Consider the following 15,189-nt stretch of genomic DNA (forward strand, 5'->3'; position numbering starts at 1 on the left):
GAAGACCCAGATCCTACCTAGATAATTTTTTCCTCAGCCTAGACACCCCGTCTCACCTTACACACCAAAAAAAAAAGTTGGAAAGTTGTTCTTTGAGTTGGAGAAGGAGATAACCAGAGTGAAGTGTCTAGGCACAGCACAGCCAATCAGGATGGCAGGCAGTAAGAGTGGACAAGGCTGTCACCCTTGGAACTTGCTTTGGGTGCAGAACACCTAGCAGGACCCCCATGCTGACCCTCCTTTCCTTGCTTGCTGATACACTTGGACGTGGCTTTTGGCCCCTGTCCACTCTTTTCTTGTTTCCTGAAGGCACCAACAGATGCAAAGCCACCGTATTAAAAGATTTTATGCCTGAAACTCTCCTAAACAAAGAATCAGAGCTAAGGCCAGAAACTCTCCTAAACAAAGAATCAGAGCTAAGGCCACAGGGCTGGACCACATAGGACCACTGGTAGAGACTGCTAATTGTCCCACTCTACCTATTCTACCCTTCATAACTATTTGTAGAATAAAGGGGCATGTAGCCTCTCAATATAAAACTACATTTCCCAAACTCCTTTGCTGCTAACATGTGGTCACATGATCAAATTCTGGCCAATGACTGGAAGTGGAGTACACAACTTCCTAAGTCAGGCTCCAGGAAGGAAGCACTTTTCTCTTCCTGCCCCCTGACATGCAGATTAAATTGAAGTTGCATGTTAACAAAGGCAGAGCAACAAGACAGAAAGAGTCTGGGTCCCTGATAATTATGGGGCCACCATTCCAGCACTAGGCCATCCACCCAGATTTTTATGTAAGAAAAATAAACTTGTGTTTAAGCCCTATTCTTTTGGGTCTTTTCATGCAGCAACCAGACTGACATCCTGACAAATATACAACCCATTGTAGAGGGATAGGAAGGGCTCAGAGAAGGGGGTGTGGGTTGGAAACACACCTTAAAGTTGAGGATTTGTGAATCTCAGTCTGTAAATTAAGGCAATAACACCCAATCATTCTGTCACCCCTTTCTTCTCTCCCCAGCCTGGGAGAATTTTTCTCTATTCCAAGGGTGTTGGAGAAAGGAGAATCCCCTCCTTCCTCTGCTTCTCCAAGATATTGTGTCTTTGCTCACAAATCTGAATTTTTCTAGGGGCTTGGGCATTGAGAAGCAGAAGCCAGGAAGGTGGTAGTATACCTGTATTTCATGGACAGCCCCATGCCAACAGGATGGCAGTGAGTACAGAGTGGACTACCCAAATGGGAGCAAAGGAAAGAAAAATACAGGCTCAGGGGAAGGACATAACTGATAGCTATTTACTTGGACTCAATGGCACATGTGTGACTGGGGAAGGACCCAGAGTCTCACCTCACCAAAGTGAGGAAAGACATGCAGTTGTGTCCAAGCCCAGAGATAGTTGGCTTCACTAAACAACATCCAGGATGGTTTATTCATTAGCTTTTTTTTTTTTTTTTTTTTTTTTTTTTGAGATGGAGTCTCACTCGGTCATCCAGGCTAGAGTGCAGTGGCATGATCTAGGCTCACTGCAACCTCCACTTCCTGGATTCAAGCAATTCTCCTGCCTCAGCCTCCCAAGTAGCTGGGATGACAGGTGCGTACCATCACGCCCAGCTATTTTTTGTATTTTTATTAGAGACGGGGTTCACAATGTTGGCCAGGCTGGTCTCGAACTCCTGGCCTCAAGTGATCCACCCGCCTTGGCCTCCCAAAGTGCTGGGATTACAGGCATGAGCCACTGCACCTGGCCTCATTAGCATCTTGATATAAGGAAAAGAGGAGATGTGTTGCAGTTAGATAGACTTAGATTGAAATCCATCTTTGCCAGTAATTACATATGTGATCTTTGGTAGATCGCCTCACTTCTTTGAGACTCGGTTTTCTTCTCTGTAAAATGTGGAAAATAACATCTATCTCAGAGTGAGTTGTGAGCATTAAAGGGGATAATTAGCACAAAGCAGATGGACAACAAATACTATGAATATTAGATATAAAAAAATAGATGATCCCACTTTCTGGTATTCTTGCCCTTGTGTAACCTTTTCTCCTTTTTGTTTGGCAGGACCTGGAACTTGCTGCTAATGAATAGAATACAGCAAAGGTATGGGATGCAGGTGATTCTGTGTACCTGGTTACATAATTAAATAGATAAGATTGTAGCACCTGTCTTGCTGGAGTGTTTCACACTCTTGCTGGCTTTGATAAAGCAGGTGGCCATTTCAGGTCCAACTGAGAGTGGCCTGTAAAACTGAGGGCAGCTGACAGCCAGCAGGAAAATGAGCCCTCAGTCCTGTAAATGCAAGGAACTGAATTCTGCCAAGAGTTGCATGAGCTTGGAAGTAGATCCTTCCTCAGTCAAGTTTCCAGATGAGGACCCAGTCCTGACACACACCTCGATTGCAGGCTTGCAGAGGGCCCAGCTCAGCCATTCCAAGATTCTTGACCCACAGAAACTGAGATAATACATATGCGCATCGCCTGCCTCTGAATTTGTGATAATATTGTTCTGCAGATATCTATATCTAGCTATCATAAATGATGTATGTAAACAACCACGTATCACACATTTGTTTGGTCAAGCATGGTATCCCATCCCTCTGACCACAGTGATTGGCACAGATAAGGGCACCTGACAAAGCTAGGCCAATCAGCCTTCTTCCCTGGGATTTTGTAAACAAAGGCAGAGAAAAAGGAGCCTTGTCTTTCCTCTTGGCTTGCTCAGACACTATGACGTAAGTTTATGGTTGTGAAATCCATGTTCTTCTCCTGCTGCATGGAGGAAACTCTACACAGCAGGAAAGAATAAAACTGGCTCACAAAGAGGAGCCCTGAGACACATTGAAAAAGGCTGATTGCCATAATTTGAGTAGCAGGGACTGTGACACCTGAGGCCAGTGCAGCCCTAGATATCCCAGGTTCATGAGCCATTAAATTCCTCTTTTTGCTTGTCCTGGCTCCCCTTGTATTCCCTGAGCTCCTGGAGGTCAGAGCATCTGCCAGCTTCCACATAATGTTCCCATATAGCCCAGCTCTGAAGGTTTTTGCAGAATAAGTATAGAAAATGGTGACTGGATGTGAGAACCTTACTATGTGTCAAGGTCCCCAAAGAGCATTCACTTATATGACCTTATTTGATCTTTACAAACAATCATAATCATTACTGCATGAGTTAGATGGTTTTGACTATTACTATTGGGAAAACCCCAATAAAATGGCTTAAATCATAAGAGGATTTATGAATTCATATAAGAATCTCCCCAGGGACATTCCAGGCTCATGTATCCATCCAGTTTTGCTTTCCTATGAGTCTTACAGCTCCACACCTCTTGCCATTGGCTTCAACCTGAGGTCAATATAAAGGTGGCGAGCAGCTCTGGGCATCACATGCAGACCTAGCGATGCTCAGGGGAAGAGGAATAACCATCTCTTCCTTTTGTGTACTTTCTTCTTTTCAGACATGTTTTTAAGTTAAATTATATATATATATATATGTTGGTTTCATTTTAGTTCTAGAGTCTTTTTTTTTTTTTTGAAAACTGATGTTATTTTGCAGCTTACCCCCCTTGTGTTTCTATCAGTTTTAGAACATTCTGTAATTCAGTGGTTCTCAAGTGTGGTCTGGACCATCAGCATCACCATCATCTGGGAACTTACTTGCTACAAACACTTGAATGAATGCCTACCAACCTGTTGACTCAGAAGCACTGAGAATGGGTCTGGCCATCGTATTTTAGTGGCACTCTGGGTGATCCTGATGTATGCTCAAGTTTGAGATCTACTGCTCTAATTTACTTATTTATTTATAGTTTTTGAGACAGAGCGAGAGCAAGAGCTCTGTTGCCTAGACTGGAGTGCAATGGTGTGATCATAGCTCACTACAACCTCAAATGCCTGGGCACAAAAGATCCTCCCACCTCAGCCCAAATAGCTGGACTACAGGTGCACACCACCACACTCAGCTAATTTTTTTAAAAAAAATAGAGACAGGGTCTCACTATACTGCCCAGGGTGGTCTCAAACTCCCGGGCTTAAGAGATCCTCCTGCCTCAGCCTCCCAAAGTGTTGGGATTACAAGTGTGCACCTCCACACCGGCCTCCACTCTAATTTATTTACCTGTTTCCCTGTTGACATTCAAGTTGTTTCCAATTTCTTGTTACCTGTGCTACCATACAACGCTTTTTATGTGCTTTTGCATCCTGTAAGAACATCTCTTCTCTCAAATTTTTCTTGGTTAATTTTTCACGTTGACTCTTCCAGATGAACTCTTCCAGAGGAGTGAGTCTGCTTGTAATTTCCAATCGCAGTAGGATTACACTGAATATATGCTTTAATTTGGGAAGGATTGACATCTTGACAATATTGAGTTTTCCCATCAAATATTGAAATCCTACAGGATTTTTAAAGTATAAGTCACACAATTATATGTAATTTAGTTATGCTTTATTATTATCCCAATTGTAACAATTGTAGAAGATACTTTAATGGTCTTCTCCTTTCCCTGAATTTTATGAAATTAGGAACATAATCATGAAGGGTCAAGTGTATGATCTTCTTGTTTTTCTTGAGATTGTCTCATTTCTTATGTTGGACTCTCAATTGTTATTCTGTTATGCTTATGTCTCTTTTCGAGAGCAAAGAAACCTTTCCCAGAAATCCCCCAATAGACTTCCCATGTTCTCTTGGCTATGACAGTTTTAACAATGTCGCTCTTAAATTATACCCCTCCCTTTGAGAGGTGAAGTCTATACCCTCCCTTGAATCTGAGCTAGGTGGGTCAAGCTCCTGCTTGACCAATAGACTAGGACAAAAGTGACACTGCCAGTTTCTTAGGGCCCAGACCATAAAAAATCGTCAGCTTCTACTTCTTGTCTCTTGGGACCCAGCCAAGCAGGAGTCCCCTGGCCCCCAGCCTAAGCTGAATGACCAGTCTACAGCTGGCACAACTTGCCAGCCATGTGCGTGAGCCCTCTTGGAAACGGGCCTTTTAGTCCCAGTCAACTTTGCCCAACTGACACCACATGGCAGAGACAAGTTGTCCTCACTGTTTCCTCCCCAATTACAGATGTGTTGAGCAAAATAAATGCTGTGATTTTAAGTTTTGAAGTTGTTTGTTAGGCTGCAGTAGATGACTGTGCCAATGGCACAGCACACTTTGATGCCTAAACCACTCACTGGTGTGGGGACTGGGACCTCTATGAATGACGTAAGCCACCCAGAACCCTCCCCCAGAGGGTGGGGCTAGTGCTATTAATAGAACTGGGTTACCCTGGGGCTGGGCACAGTGGCTCACACCAGTAATCTCTGCACTTTCAGAGGCCGAGGCTGGCAGATCACTGGAAGCCAGGAGTTCGAGACCAGCCTGGCCAACATGGCAAAACCCCATCTCTATCAAAAATACAAAAATTAGCCCGGTGTCATGGCACGTGCCTGTAGTCCCAGCTACTCGAGAGGCTGAGGCAGGAGAATCGCTTGAACTTGGGAGGTGGAGGTTGCAGTGAGCAACCTGAGATTGTGCCACTGCACTCCAGCCTGGGTGACAGAGTGAGACTCCATCTCCCAAAAAAAAAAAAAAAAAAAAAATTATCCTTGGGCCTTTAAGTTGCTCAGCAAGTCAGTATACACAGTATCATAGTACGATATATACAACTCTTTACAGTAATATGCACGTATAAATGTGTCACGGATATATAATGTGTAGTATGCAAGAAAGTGCATATTCAACTGTACTTGCACAGTATTTTTTATTAAAAACATCTTGAATGTGAATCATTATGTGCCTGTCGATTAAATGCATACAAGATAAACACCACTCACTGTAAATGCTAGAAGAAGGACTCACTCATTGAATAAACAAAAGAATGAGCCCGGCCTATCTGCTCATCTTTCCCCTCAGGCATCTCCCCTGCTGGCCAAGTTTTGTTTGTCTTTGTCTTGTGCCTGAAATGCCCCCACCTGAGTCGCTGAGAACAAGACAGTGAAGTGTCCCAAAGGCCATAGTTATGAGCAGCACACCAGTGCCTGATACGTGATCCAGCCTCCCTAGTTGGCTGCTACCCCCGGTTGCAATGAAAGGTCACTTAGTTGAGCCCCTGGATACACTAGGGGCTGCACCTGAAGCATAAATTGTGTGTGTGTGTGTGTGTGTGTGTGTGTGTACTTACACACATGGGTACTTGTGAAAAGCTGTGTCATTAAGGACCTGGCATTTCTCATGTTCCTAAGAGATGCCACCATGGCGTGATGTCAACCAATAGCCCCAATCTCATCTCACACAGGGAAGGGAAGGATAGGGGTACCCCCGGTATTTTAAATCCCCTAGACTGTACTTGAGGGTATTGTAGGGGAGGAGAACTTTATGTTTCACTTGATCCCCTCCTGTGCTGTTACCCTAAAAACCAATAAAATTTTTTTTTAATTTTAAGAATTTGAAAAATTGTGTCTCACCTGTTCCCAAATAAATGTAAACTCCTTTGATGGGCAGGTGGGGTCTCCCGTCCGCAGCGCCTCCCTGGATATCAGCATAAGCCCCGCTTCTGCCTTTCAGAGCATGGTCTAGAACGGGTGAGTCCTGGAAGTCTGCATTGTGGACCCAGCTCAGGGGTAGCTCTGGCTTCACCTGGGCTTCAGATGCAGGTGGGCATGGCCCGGGCATCACAGCAAAGAGCAAATCGTCTGGGAGGGTGCTGATTCTCACCCCTCAGAGCCTGAGAACCACAGAGACACCCCCCACCCCCTCCCACATCCCACCCGTCAAGGGCAACGCCCAGACCTGGAGCTGTGCGCTCTCTGCCTTCTCTCCTCCTCTGGCCTCTCACCTCCTCTCCTCTTGGTCTTTTTCCTTCTCTCTGTCGCTCTGTCTCTGGCTCTCTCTGCCTCAGTCTTGTTCTCCGTCTCTCTGTGTCTCTCTATCTCTCCAGGCAGCCCCATTTCCTATCTCTCTCTCTCTGATCCTCCCACTCTTTCTCTATATCGATCTGATCCTCATCCTCCCTCTTTCTTTCTCTCCTCCTCTCTCCCTCTTCCTCTCTGCTCCCTTGCCTCCCTTCCCTTTTCTCCCTCTACATCTGCCTCCTTGTCGCTCTCTTCTTGTTTTCTCTCTCTCTGTGGCTGTCTCTCTCTTTGTCCGTCTCTCCCACTCTGGTCTCCTCTCGCTCCCTCTCGCCCTCTCTGGAGGATGCTGCAGGATCATGCCAAGCCCAGAGGGAAGGTCAGGGCACCCTGCAGGGACCAGCACACCATGAACCTGTCACTTCTGCCTCCAGCCTGGGAAATAGCAGGGCTCAGGAAAGCCGAGGAATTGCAGTCACTCTAGACAGAGCATCTCAATCAGGACTGACAACTGAAAGCAGAAGCCCCACAGTCAGAGGGCTGCAAACCTGCTCTGGGGCACTACGGACAACTGGCATGGGTTTCTGGGCACCAGCTCTGCGCTGCAGCCCTCTTCTGGCTTCAGGGCAAGGGGGCCAGAGGGAGAATCTGGATTCGTGTGGCCACATTGGAGCTTCCCTTGCCTGCAGAAGAGAGGAGGAGGAACTCAGTGAGGCAAAAAACAAAAGTCTCAAACTCTACTCTCTGCAAGCTATGAATCAGCATTTTTTAACTGGCAAATTTCCCATTTTTTAAAAGTCTAAGTTTTCCCCTGAGGGTCTGGCACCACTGGGCTTACCCTGGCAGATCATTGCACATTCCCCTGTCTCCCTGGCCCCTCCTTAGAGAACCTGGTTGCTCCCCTACGGTAACCTGCCTGGCCTCTGTGAGCTCCCAACTGTGTGGTGTCTGGCAGAGCAGAGAGTCTTTGAGCAGAAGTAAAGACCCAAGTGCTACCACCAACTTATCACGTGACATTGGGCATGTGCTCTCTGGGCCTCCGCTTTCTAATCTGTAAAATGGGAGTTTAGGTGAGCCCAGCAGTAGGACTTACCTCTTTTTTTTTTTTAAACAGGATCTCACTGTCACCAAAACTGGAGTGCAGCGGCAGTGGCATGATCACAGCTCACCGTAATCTCAAACTCATGGGCTCAAGGGATCATCTCACATCAGCCTCAGTAGCTGGGACTACAGATATGCACCTCTATACCTGACTAATTTTTAAAAATTTTTTAGAGATGAGGTCTCAGTATGTTGTCCAGACTAATTTTGAACTCCAGGGCTCAAGCGATCCTCCCACCTCAGCCTCCCAAAGCCCCAGGGTTACAGGTGTGAGCCACTGTGCCTGGTAGGACTTACCTTTTTGAGCACCTGATGAAAGATATGGAACTTCTTCCTAGAGAAAAAGTCTGTGCATAGAGCTGCCTGTGATTTCAGTGGTTCACATGTCCCTCCCCTGGGGGCGCTGGGTCCCAGGCTAAGAACCCCTGCTCCGCTACAAGGTCCCTTCACCCACCATCTCAGCCAACTGAGTCTGGGTTCAGGCGGACCCACCGACTGAGGTCTGGCTGCTGGGAGCCACCCCTTCCCCGGTGAGCCAGGGCTCTGCCTGTTTCAGGGGCAGTCCCTGCCGCCCATCGATATGCAGGAGGGGTCTGGGCTGGCGCTAGATTAGCATAGAGCACTCCAGGAGGTGAAGGCCCACCGGGTGGCTTCTGTGTGCAGCGCCCGCCTTTGTCCTGGCCCAGGGACCAAGCAGGAGAGCCCAGGCGGCTCCTCCACTTTTGACTGCCAGATGAAAAGGGGCGACATAAAGAGGCTGCCCGGGCCAAACATGGGGGCGCTTTGTGTCCCTCCAGACGGAGTTACAGACGTCTGTGAAACATCAATTACAGCTGAATAAAGACGTCTGCTCAGCCCAGACGCGCCTCCTTTCAGCTGGGAGGTGTTTCCAGGCCAGGCCGGGGATGCCTTTGGCAACCTAATTTGTGACTCTGTAAGCAGCCCTGGCATTCATCACACCCAGAGAGGATGGGAACGGTCTAGGGTGGGCTGGCCCAGGGCGCAGCACAGCTCCAGGAGGTGTCCTGGAATGCGGGTGGGGGTGGGGAAAGGAAGAAGCCACTGACCTCCCTTTCCCTCTCCTCCAGGCCAGGATGGTGGGGAGGGTGCAAACTGGGAGCCACATGAATCCCCTGTATTAACCAGGCTCCCTACCCAGGCCTTCATCCATGCTAGAGTCACTCCTTGCTCCAACAGCTCCTGGCTGTAACAAATTAGGGTTCACTGGTCCTTTTCCCTGATGGGCTGGTGAGATGTGTTGTAAGGGGACAGGAAAAAAGAAAGACTCAGACTCAAGTCCCACGGCTACCAGAAAAACTGAGCCCATTCCTTGACATCACTGAGTCACAGGACCAACCCTGGCCCACCACCCTCTTGCTGTGTGAAATGAATAAGGCCGCATTGGCCTTAAGTCCCTGTCCATCAATTACTTGCAGCCGGAAACAGTTCTACCTGAACATATTCCTGGTCTTGCACTTTCAGAGTGACAGAAGGGCTTGTGCCATTTAGCGCCACCTTGGGAGGATGTGGCAGGGCCATGATGGGCATGAGGACCCAGGACAGGGCACTGGTTCTGGGCAAGGTGAGCTGGGCTACCCCTTTCTAAATGGTGGTGGTCTCTGGGATGCCCTTGCTGCAGGAGACCTCACCCCTGGGCAGTCTTGGGCAGCAAAGGCATTTCCTGAGGACCCCATGCACCCAGGGGCACTTGTCCTGAAACGTGCCCAGCAGGACCAGGCCAATGACCCTTTGGCCACCATGTGTCAGACCCTGAACAAAAGCCAGTGAGCCACTTCTTATGGGAGTATGGAGGAGAAAGGGCCCTAACAAAAACCTTCTTGCGTCCTAAGCACCCACTTCTCACCCTATCTTGGATGAGGTGTGTTTAGAAGGCCCCAGAAAGCTGAAAGAAAGTCCCACGATCCACAGGACTTAGAGGCAGCCAGTGGTGGGAAGAGGATCATAGCCTCCGAGCCAGCCTGCACAGGTACAATCCTGGCTCCACTGCTCACCAGCTGGGGGACTTCAGTAAGTCAGTTGACTTCCCCGTGCCTCGGTTTCTAGACTTGCCAATGTAAGGATGCAGGCCCTGGCACACCTGGAGCAGGCGGCAGGGCTGGGGTTCCAACCCAGGGTGGCCTGCCTCCTGAGCTCACGAGCGCCCCACTCCCCAAAGTCCTGGGGAATGTGGACCCTCAGTGCCCACTTTGACCTGGACTGTGTGAGGCAATGGCCCAGAGGGAGGGGGAGCTCCCTCCTTTCCTCCAGCTCCTCCTCTCCTGGGTGTCACTCACACCCATCAGTCCCCTGCTCCTGCCTGTGGCTGAAGCATCTGTAATGTGAGGAAGGGCCCAGGCCTGCGTGTACCCAGGTGTGCCTGTGTGCTTACAAGTGCATGTTGTGTACGAGCCTGTGTCCATGTGATTGTACGTGTGTATGTGTCACAGATACATATGGCTGGGGCAGAGACCACAAAGCTGCCTGACACTCTGGAGGTGCAAGACAAAGAGGGGCCACAGCCATGTCTGGATAATTGGGTAAGTCCTGATGTGAGGCCAGCTAAGTAAGACCAAGGAAACTGGGATGGATGCCCCTGAGGAAGAAAAAGGAAAAGCAGGCTCAGCCCTGGATACTCACGTGGCCAGGCCACAAGTGGTGTTGTCCCAGGGCATGCACCTCCTATGACAGTGTATACCCACTGGGGTGGGCATGTACACCTAAGAGAATGGGAACCATCTGCTGGGGGTGGGTGACATTTCTAGGAGCTTGTAAGTAAGCCTATGCCAGATCAATGAGGACATATATGATCATTCATATTAATCTTTTTGAGTAGCTAACATTTTCTTTTTTTTTTTTTTTTTTTTTTTTTTTTTTTTTTGAGATGGAGTTTTACTCTTGTCACCCAGGCTGGAGTGCAGTGGCACAATCTCGGTTCACTACAACCTCCACCTCCCAGGTTCAAGCGATTCCTGCCGCAGCCTCCCGAGTAACTGGAATTACAGGCAGCCACCACCACACCCGGCTAGGTTTTGTATTTTAGTAGACACAGGTTTCACCATGTTGGCCAGGCTGGTCTTGAACCCCTGACCTCAGGTAATCTACGCACCTCAGCCGCCCAAAGTGCTGGGATTAAAGGCATGAGCCACTGCCCCCAGCCTTAAATAGCTAATACTTCCATCTAGTACAAAAAAAGTTCTGCGGTGAGAAGTCTTCATGGCCTTGTCACCCATCTGCTCAGTTCTCACCACTCCCTAAAAGATAATCACTGTTATTAGTTTCTTATGTGTCCTTCCAGAGCTTCTTTGTACATAAACATGTACAAAGAAGAATGCGTGACAATGCAAACGTGACTCTTATTTTCACACAAAAGGTGGCATAGTGCACTATGTCATGCTGTTTTTCTTTATGATAGTGTGTCATGGGGATCTTTGCAACCTTTCTCTATCAGAGCAAGGAGATCGTTCTCATTCTCTTACTCAGCTACATGGTTTCACCTGAACCCATCCTCTCTTGAGGCTCATTTGGGTGGTTTCCAACCTTTTTCACAAATGATGCTGCAACAAATAGTCTTGCACATAAGTGAGTTCTCACAGTATGAGTGTACCTGTAGGATAAATTCCCAAAATGGGCCTTGCTGGACCAATGCTTATATGCATTCGTAATGGTGCCAATCTTGCCAAATTGCCCTACAGGCAGCAGGTACCGCCCCCAACCCACAGCTTATCATTAGGATCTTAACCAGGGTGGGTCACTGACTATTTAGGTCTGGGTTTCTTTTGGAATCAGCTCTCTGTCGGAGATCGAGAGGGGATTTCCTTCTGCAGCATGCTGGCCTTCCCACTTCCTCCAGTCCTGGTCCAGGCCCACACTAAGCCATGCACACGTCTTGGCTTAGCCAGCAGCGAAAGGGCCTTTCCAACTTTCCTAGCCCAGCACATCTGTGCAGGGGTCTGCACAGCCACACACAGAAGCCCTGTTCATGCTTGTGACTGTCTCTCTTTCTCTCCTGCCCATTCCTCTGAAACAGTCAATAAGGATGGAGCTCCTTTGCCCCCAAACCTCTGCCACCACCACACAAATACACAAAAATCCCTTCTGAAAAATGCAACAGTAGAGCCCTAAAGGAAGAAGTACATCTTTCCATGTTTACTATTTAACAGATCCATGAGCGCCTGCTATGAAGCTGGCACCTGCTAAGTGCTGCAAATGTGACTTTTGATGTTGGCCAAGTCTCTTGACATTCAGGCCCCAGTGTCCTCTTGAGTAAAAAGGGGCATGGACTCTGAGGATTCCAAGTTTCCTTCTAGCTCCAATGACCTACCACCCCCAAATCGTGCTGTCATTGCATGTATATATCAATGGAAAAAGGCTTGGAAACACTTCCACAGACTGACTAATGATGGCAGTTGTTTGCAAGAATGACTTCAAAGAGATCAACCCGGAGAGCCCTTTGCAAGCTGGTGAAGAGTTTTGTGTGTGCGTGCGTGTGTGGTGTGTGGACGCGTGTTCAGTGAGGTCTCCCGTGACCTCCTGCCAACTACACGAAGGCTAGGTTTTGGATCAGCCAGTCCTTGTTGGAAATCCTGTTATGACCACTTCTGAAGTTTGTGAATTTGTGCCTCTGCTTGCCCCTTTGTAGAAATGGGCATCTTCACATTTCTCTCAGGTGGCTATTGTGAAAATTGAATGAGACCTTTTAAAGTGTGGGCACCCAGCAAGTGCTCAGCAAACATGATCTGACTTCCTGGGAGTGTCCAAAAGCCAGCTTCTGGGCTGCCACGCAAGGGCAAGCCAGGGTCAGGCTTGGAGGCGGACCGGCCCGGTGCCCCCCAGCCAGGCTGCTGGTGAGTCTGGCGCCACCGTGGAGCAGGGGCCCTGCACTCTCCCTCCTAGGCGTCTGGACAGGCCGGGGAGGCAGACGAGGCGGGCGAGTGACAGCTGGGAAGGTTTAATTGCTCCTCAGTGGCTTGGGAGCACCTCCCTCCCTTGCCAACGATCTGCATTTCAATGTGAGAAGAGTGGGAAGTGGGATGCTGCTCAAAGGGGTTACAATGATTAATCATTTAAAAAGCAAGATCTTAATTACAGGCCGCAATTTTTGCTATTTAAGGAGTCCATTAGTTGCCAGAAAGAAGAAGAAAAAATTATCACAGGTTATTCTCCTCGGAAAGTAGAGTGGAGGGGGGGAGGGACAGCAGGGGAGGGAATCAGCTGCTGCTTCAGATGGGGTGGGGGGCAGGGGTCCTACCCCAGGAAGAGGCCTGGGCAGGAGCAGGATGGGCCCTGCCTTGGTGTGTGGGGAAGGGAAAAAGCTGTTCAGAGTCCCCTGTCTCTCCCCAACTTGGGCCTGCCTGGAATCCCACCTGTGGGTGTCCCGGGAGGCCTCCTCCTGGGCGTGGCAGCTGGTGGTCAGCCCCTCCCCACCCCCACTGACCCCTGACTCCACGCTGCTCAGGATGCAGGGTTAATTGCCAGGCCCTCCCCTCTGACCCCTCTGTGGATTTTAGTCTTGTCTGGCCTCTCAGCCCCCAGGGTATACAAAGGGGACTGGTGGGGCAACAGTGTTAGGAGTCAAATAAAAACAACCGAGCTTTAGTGGATTAATTGACTGATCCTCAGGGGACTAACAGGTCAGAAGATCAAGTCCTAGCTTCCCTAACCTGGCCACCTAGAGGTTGGGGCACACTTCTGCCTCAGAGGAGGGCACTGCTGCCTGCCCAGGAGATCCAGATCTGAGCTCCAAGCCTCCTCCTGAGCCCTGGCTGGCAGCGCGCTGGATCCTAGAAAGCAGCCCCAACGACAAAGGGGGCCCCACCAGTGGCAGGCTGGTGCTGTGCGGTCAGAGACCATTCCTGGGGCTCATCCTGCAAGGAATGCCAGAAACCCCAATCTAGATTGCAGTGCGCCTGATGCTACAAGTGCCGACAAAAATCAATAACTTGGATGAGTGAAAAAATGAAAAGTGTGAGCTGCAACCAGGCTTCAGGCTATCCTTGTTCCTATGATACCATATGTTTCAAACATGCTTGCAAACAAGTTGCAAAGTTTACCAGCCTACCTAGAGGAAGGGTTTATTCCCCGCCAAGCCTCCTCAATATTGGGAGTAAAATAAATGAAATCTCTTGTATAAACAGTCCCTCCTGCCAGACGGATTAAATGGCTCTGTGTGTTTGAGTCTCCATCAGCCTCATCTGTTCTAACATTTAGGCCCCCAGAGGGCAGGCTGCTAAATTGGATTGAATGATAACCCTAGGGATTTGCGGGAGTGGGGGAAGAGAAGACCCTAGGCACAGACCGACAATCTGGGTTTGAAATCAAAATAACCCAACTGATTTCTTGGTGACTGTACCTTTGTCCCTGCCTCCTCCATCCTCAGACCCACCTACCAGGCTGTTGAGGGGAGGAGAGTATCTGTCCCTTTAATTGCCGTATTCCCACCTCCTGGGGTGGGAGCTGCACAAACCTACCCCCAGCTTCTTCTCATCCCCCTATCACCCCCACCACTGCTGATTAATTACAGGGTTAGGCACCCAAAACAGGCAGTGACTAGTGCCTTTCACTGGTCACTGCCTTCAAGCCACGGTAATCAGCAGTTTTAGCCTGTCACTCTCTTGACACTCTACTTAGATCAGGAAATGGCAAACGTGATGGAAATAAGGACTTTATTAACTGTTTCCTCCTTTCCTAGTGATAGGGTGATGGGCAGGTGGGAGCTGGGCTTGGAGGATCGAGAGGGGTGTCGGACATTTGGAAGTCTTCAATCGGTTGCCACCTGGGCAGGTGATGTGCAGATCCCGGGGCGACCGTGGAGCATAGCCCCGGACTTGCTGGCCGCAACTCCACGCACGGATCTCTTGCGCAGGTCATCCAGGCCTCTCATCTGCCACTGGGGATGGGATCCCCACTCCGCCTGCCTCCGAGAACTGGCAAACATCCGCACCAGGGAAGGTGCTTTAACCCCAGGGAGTCCCCAAGGGCTTCCGGGTGGCAGGCCACCCTCTCTCCTGATAGGGCCTGTGCCCCATCGCGGCTGCTGGCCCCTGCAAATCTTTTGTGAAAATTAGGAAAGGGCGCCCTCTTGGGGCAGATGCAGGCCTCGCAGGGCACAGAGGCTTAGGAATTAGGGGAAGGCGGGATTTTAACCCAGCACAGCCCTTCAGGGGCCTTTTAAAGGTGGTGCCAGGTCCTTCCTTCCCTTCAGTCTTCACAACAGCCCCTAAAACAGGCAGGTTGGTATCTTACACATGCAGAAACTGACGCTCCC

At 49.2% G+C, this 15,189-nt stretch overlaps 1 protein-coding gene across 1 annotated transcript in view; it reads right to left on the minus strand.

Moving 5' to 3' along the window:
- WDR93 (WD repeat domain 93) overlaps positions 1 to 4,909 on the minus strand; it is a 289,540-nt gene extending 284,631 nt beyond the window's left edge. Inside the window, exon 1 of the mRNA XM_050797647.1 lies at positions 4,899 to 4,909. The gene's annotated coding sequence lies outside the window, so the exon portion shown is untranslated. The remainder of the gene's footprint in view (positions 1 to 4,898) is intronic.
- Between the last annotated feature and the right edge of the window lie 10,280 nt (positions 4,910 to 15,189).

Source organism: Macaca thibetana, chromosome 7 (assembly GCF_024542745.1).
Source record: "Macaca thibetana thibetana isolate TM-01 chromosome 7, ASM2454274v1, whole genome shotgun sequence".
In the NCBI taxonomy this organism is placed as follows: domain Eukaryota; kingdom Metazoa; phylum Chordata; class Mammalia; order Primates; family Cercopithecidae; genus Macaca; species Macaca thibetana.